This window comes from Abramis brama, assembly GCF_963993115.1.
Source record: "Abramis brama genome assembly, chromosome: 13".
Taxonomy (NCBI): domain Eukaryota; kingdom Metazoa; phylum Chordata; class Actinopteri; order Cypriniformes; family Leuciscidae; genus Abramis; species Abramis brama.
In genome coordinates this window covers 25,888,471-25,894,758 of record NC_139975.1, presented here as the reverse complement: position 1 = coordinate 25,894,758, position 6,288 = coordinate 25,888,471, and the positions used below count along the sequence as shown (strand labels likewise).

General features: G+C 38.2%; 1 protein-coding gene across 8 annotated transcripts in view; it reads left to right on the top strand.

The window, feature by feature from the left end:
• Nucleotides 1–1,536: 1,536 nt before the first annotated feature.
• ctbp1 (C-terminal binding protein 1) overlaps nucleotides 1,537–6,288 on the top strand; it is a 32,001-nt gene continuing 27,249 nt past the window's right edge. For 2 of the 8 annotated variants that reach the window (XM_084133203.1, XM_084133209.1), the window contains exon 1: nucleotides 1,538–1,590. The gene's annotated coding sequence lies outside the window, so the exon portion shown is untranslated. Of the gene's footprint in view, nucleotides 1,591–1,617; nucleotides 1,817–4,951; nucleotides 4,963–6,288 lie in introns of those variants that run through there. The other 6 variants (XM_084133208.1, XM_084133202.1, XM_084133207.1 and 3 more) reach the window with 6 other exon arrangements.

Below are 6,288 nucleotides of genomic sequence, written 5' to 3'. Positions count from 1 at the left end.
ATGCTATATTCAGCTTATCTCACAGTTATAGCTGACTCACATAATTAAAGATACCAGCATTGTCGTTTAATTAAAGCCCATATTTCAACTAAAATGTGCTTGTGTTTATTCAGTGGCCGTAAAATCTAACGTTACAAACTTCGTTTATGCTAGTGTGCAAACCACGGCTTCAAGACCCCCGATTACAAGACAGCAAAGCCCTAATAATGTTACGACAGCCTATACAGTAGCACGTGTAATCAATGCAATAATAACCTGAGCTAACTGATCGGGCTAACGTTAATGCTTATTATTAACAGTCTGGGCTAACGTTATTTGAGCTATCGTTATTGTGGTGGTTTTCCATTAACGTTAGGCTACGTTACAAGCTCAGCTCTACTCGATTCTACTCACCATGTTTGTTTTTCCATTGAAAATAGTGCCGTGTATCTGCATGTGGTAACGTTACTATTTTCTTTATGGATTGAGTAACTTAAAGAAGACGCCGCTTCACCGCAGTCAGTTCAGGTTTATAACGTCGTTACCCGGGAGTGAGCGGGGCGAGTTGAGCTAACGTTATATCTAACATTACTCTAGCTAATGTTACTGAAATATACCAAGCGAAAAATTGTGAATATCTCGTACCTTGTAGCTGCATGTGGTAACTTTTTTCCGTATGGGTTGTGTAAGAAGACGCCACTTCACCGCGGTCAGTTCATGGTGTTGTTTTACCGGGAGTGAGCGAGTCGAGTCGGGGCGAACGTCACAGAAGCTAATGTCACTGAAATATACCAAACGAAACAATCACCACTCATATGACCGGTATTAATATATCCATAGACTTATAAAAATAGATGGCATGTTAACGTTTCATACCTGAGATGTGTTCCTTCCAAAAGCTGCTTCTTCCAAAAGTGTTTGATTCTGGTGCCGTTGGCCGCCGCGGTACCGCGCAATTTCAAAATTCAAATCGCAGCAATCCCACAATGCTATGCGGTGGCTGTAAAATAATGCTTCTACAGTGTAGTTACAACAAAATTACAGGACTGTCCATAAATTTCCCATCATGCATTTGTATTTACAATAAAAACATGAATACAATATGTTGTTGTAAATTTTATTGTAAAAATTACATCAATTGCTAACAGTGTACATCTATTCAAGCTATATTACATTAAGTGTGTACCCCTTCATACTTCATTATTTCAAAATGGAAATGTTGCTATTTTATAAACTAATGGTAGGAAAAGTTGTGGGTTGTATTTTGCTTATTGTCTCATTAATCATGTATTTCAGTTCGATCCGCTATTTTAGAAAAAAAAAGAAAAGTTTTTCCCTTTCCTCACCCTTCACCTCCTCCACTCTCACTTTCACCCCACATCGCGCTCACATTTCTCTTTCCTGCACGAGCATGCGACTGAACCCTCCCCCACCCATCGGTGTCCGCAGGAGCAATGAGTCTCGATATGATTGGTTCTCGTCCAAGCGCATCCTGCTCTGATTGGCTGCCTCACCGGTAAGACGGCCCTGATTGGTCACATTTTCGTAGCATGTTTTACCCGAATCCCGGGCACATTCAGGGACTTTAGCCTTCAAAGCGGGTGATGCAAGGTTTGTGATTGTTTTGCTTTTCTCTTTGAGCTGGCCTGGGTGCGTGTGCTTGTCAAACCGCGCTGATAGAGCCCTGTTTTCATTTGCGCTTTTCATTTCTGTCAGGCAGATGAACGCGGCTGTGGACTGGCGTTGGAGTGGCTTTCTTAGCTAACACACTTGACTTGCATTTAAGGGCACTTAGTTGTCAACACTGTGGCAGAGTTCGGGGGCCTGTACCATGAAGGTAGCTGAACAAACTCGGGGTTACAGGATTAGTTTTGAATTGACAAAACCAAACCGATGCAATCAGGCTTTATTGGTACCATGATGCAGCTCATCAACTTTCTCTGTCAACTCAGGCTTTGATCCTTAAGCTATGATTATTTAATGCGCGTGCACATAAAAGAGTGACGTCGACACTGAACAGCCAATCGCGGGTAGCGAGAGCGTTATATTTTTCCGCGGAGAAGCAAGAGATAATTATTCAGAATTACGATGAATTTATATGTATTTCAAGCTTGAAACAATACGTTCTCTGCTGCCAAAGCAAGAGAAGACTGTTGGAGAAAGATTGCTGATTGTTAATGCGTAAGTTAAACAAATACGTTCTATATTTATGTAAAATTATATATATATGTATGTGTAGCCTATGTGTAATATAGCCTATAGCCTATTTTTATAATGTATAAAAAATGTGCATGTATGTACTAAGAAAGATTAATATTCATTGATTTTTAGATTTTTAGATGCAACCCCAACTCCAAATGTTCTTGGCAGCAGATAAAGACAAAATATAAAAATATAATTCAAAGTGGTGAGTATTTACCACAACCTTTTATTACATTTGTGAACATTTTATCACAAACACTTGTTTGCAGCAAACAGAAATAAAGAATTAAATTCAGAAAACCAGAATACACTGTGGCGGAGGAGTTGGCTCTGAGTAGGCAATAAGGGACGGCCGATTGGATGGGATTACAGGTGCTGTACAGTCTGACCCTGGTGCTGGCTCCTCTAAGCAAGTAACACTGGGTACGTGTGCAATCCATTACTACTTTTAAGTTTTAAATATAGCTGACTATGTTCTGCAGTAGAGGGAAATACAATGTCTCTGTTGAAGCCAGCACACATACACACAGTCTCCCACACAGAGGTCAGTATGCAGCAGACAGAACACCAAACTAACCTGCTTTACAACAGTTATGCTTTACATTGGCCAATTTTATTTATTAGGGTGGAGGAAATGAAGACACTCTGTCTGTGTGTTCTCAGACAGTTGCTGATGTGAATGCACTGGGCTTTTTATTATGGCAAACATTTGAATGTGTGGCATAAAAAAGGGACTGGCCCTTACACATCTCTTTTATTGTAGGATTTTTCACAACCTGCCCCAGAAACGGAGGCCTCTACCTCAATGGGCTTCAGAAGAAATGTGTAAGGATTTAAAACCCTTGACATAAATTACAGTCAGTCCTGTGTTTGTAGGAAGTCAAGGAACTTTTTGTGATTTTGATGAGCCTCCAGAAAACTTGTAATGATCATGTCTGTGGTGGAATTATGTTTCAGGTGGAAACAGACTCAGTCAGGGCCCTGTACAAAAGGAGTCTAGACTGCACACTAAAGGAGACTTGAACTAGACTGTTCACTAAAGGAGCTGACTGTGAGCTGAGGAGGCTCCAAACAGAATCAAACAGCTGGATAAAACTGATCTCAATAAATATATATATTTATTAGTATAACTTATTTAACCAAGTAACACTTTAGTATGAATATTTATTAATGCAACTTTGTCTTGCTCTCTTTCTCCCTCCCATCCCATAAAACCAATAAAACAGTTTGAGACCTATCTGCAGTTTCAATGTGCTTTTATTAAGTGTAATATTGTATTATTGTATGGTGATTGCATCTACATCTGCACCAGCTGGGTGGTCAAGTGTGATCGGGTCAGTTTCATAGGGGAGAAGCTGGTTTTGTGGTGTTTCTCGCTTCTTTCTACTGGTGGCTATATTGTGCAGAATGGCCCATGCAGCCACTATCTGTGATGCCCGCTCTGGTGACTCTGAAGCGCCGAACACAGTTGAAACGTGCCTTTAGGATGCCAAAGGTCATCTCTATCTTCACTCTGGTTTTACTGAGGGCCACATTGAAGCAGTGCTGTGGCCCTGTCTGAGGGTCATGATAGGGGGTTATTGTGTAGGTTTTTCTAGCTCAGTTCAAATTAACAGTGTTTTGTACTGTACCAAATTTAACTTGCTTTCCTCAAAGTGCTGACACAACACAGACTCATGGAAAATTTGTAAGACAAGCACTGGAGCCAGGCCATTTTTCGTCTGCAGATGAAATGTTTAGTAGATCATTGTTATATCTGTTAAAGTTACTATTAATTTAAAGATTCATCTAACAGAAAATAATCATCTCACATATTCACATCATCTCTACCTGAACATTATGGCTGTGATAGGACTTCCTATTAACATAATCTGCCTCATGTTCCCTAGAGCAGTGGAGATTGGAGCAATAGACTGCATACATGTTGCAATGACTTGGGAATCCATAAGATTAACAGAAGAATAATAAAAAAGATTCAAAATAATTCTTAACATGTATTATATTGTATAGTACATTTGTGAAATTTGCTTTTTGAAAAAAAAAAGTGTTCATGTGATGTCACCCTATATATCTTACTGGCAATTTTATAAAAGCCCTCTTTTATGGACATGGTCGATAAATGTCCGGGGAACACTATTAATGAAACTTTTCATGTACTCCTGCAGAGCGAGGACCACCTTGCGAATGGTTCAACAAACATATGTTTTCCCCTAGCTTCTGTGCGTCACCCACCGTGCAAGTATGTACCACTTGCAAAAAAAAAACGCAACGCAATACAATTTGCGGTACAGTAAGTGCATGAATTCGACGTGCTAAATTCTTTATGTGCGGCTCAAGAAGTTCGCAAAGATAAGACATTCCTTCCGCTGAAAATCTGTATCTTTCATACAAGTAACTATCAGTTAAGGCAAGGGGATTTTGTCTGGCTAAAAACTCTTTCTCTACGAAGTGCTCGTCTAACAATTTGCGCTGAGATGTCCACCGGGTTTGGAAGAAAAGGTGAAGTCATTGCAACAGACACTTGGAATAAGTTACGTCACCTATATGTTTCTTTGCTCTCAGCTTATTGGTCAAACTTCAGTCTGAGATCTCGAATCCAGAACATAACCTGCCCCGGAGCAGGTTAGCCGTGCAGCGTAAGATACCATGGCAACGAACACCGATTAAAGCCGAGCTACTTTCATAGTACCTAAAACCCAGGGTTGGCGGAAACTAAGCTGAAACATAGCTGGCTAGCCACCTAATCCGGCTTCATGGTACAGACCCCGGGTTACTTTGAGAGTAAGTGTGTTCACAGTCACTTGATATTTTAAATTAATCATTATTCCCTTTAAACAGCGGCAACAAGTGAGATAATGAAGCTGGAATTAGGACGTGGTAAATAAAAACCCAACAATATCTATGAAACTTTAAGGGTTTTTATAAGCGATTTAGTGTTGGAGATGTAAAAAGAATCCAGTCATGCATACGTGAATTGTCATTGTCTTAATATCAACATTTGTGAGATTTAGTCAGTGAAAAACATATTGGAGTTTAATTGATCTAATTTTGTGTCTCTGGAAAATAGTGATCTATGACATTGTATTATGTTGAATATAACATTTTTCTGTCTATTTGCTAATGAGGGATTTGTGAACACATTCATGTTTTTAGATTTGTGGAGCAAATATTATAGTTTTTATTCTTAAGTAAAATAAGATGACCCTGCAGAATGGGCACAGAAGGCGGCATGTTGTTACTAGGGTTATTAATCAGTATTTCCATGAATTAGTTGTATATTTCAGACACCTTCGCCTTCATTAAAACTAATAGGGTAGCTGAGTGAAATCACTGAATTTGCATTCATAGTGTTGCTAATATGACTTAACTTCAATTAAAATATGGGCAATTAAATATGTAAGAATTCATATGCCTGTACATAAGTCACAGAATAATTTTACCTTTAAGATGAATCTCTTTTACTGGGATTCTGCTTGGTCTGCCATTGGTTACTCAATTATTCAAATAAATTGTCAAAATTCAATATTAAATAGAATAGTTGATGTAGTACTTTACATTAATGAGACTTTAAAAAAAAAATATATATAAGCATGAATCAGAATTATATCAAAAGTAATGTATATAGGCTATTCTGTAACAGTTTAGGACTCCAGATAGGGGGCCAGTAGTGGGGTAAGATGGCCTCTTTTAATATTTTTTACATATTGTTCTATTACAACTAAATTAGCAAATTTTTCTATTTATTTCCTAGAATAACTCATCATCCTGCACATGCTAAACTTAAATGAATAGCCTATATAAAAATTGAATTGGGCTGTGAAAGTGCTTGACATTTACATCCCTGAATGTCTAAACTGTAGCTCATTCATTTTCATTACCTATTAGTAATAGTTAGTTCCACCTTATGTATTTATATATAAAAAAACATTGACTTATTATTTTTCATCCCATCTCATATTTTTTTCCACCACCATGTCCCCTTAGGGGCTCCATAATACAATGCATAAGAGAAAGCCAGTAATTTTGACGCTGTAATGTTGTTCACAACTTTTAATCATTCTATTTTTTACCACCCTGTGGTGTGACAAATGAGTTTTTAAAATTACA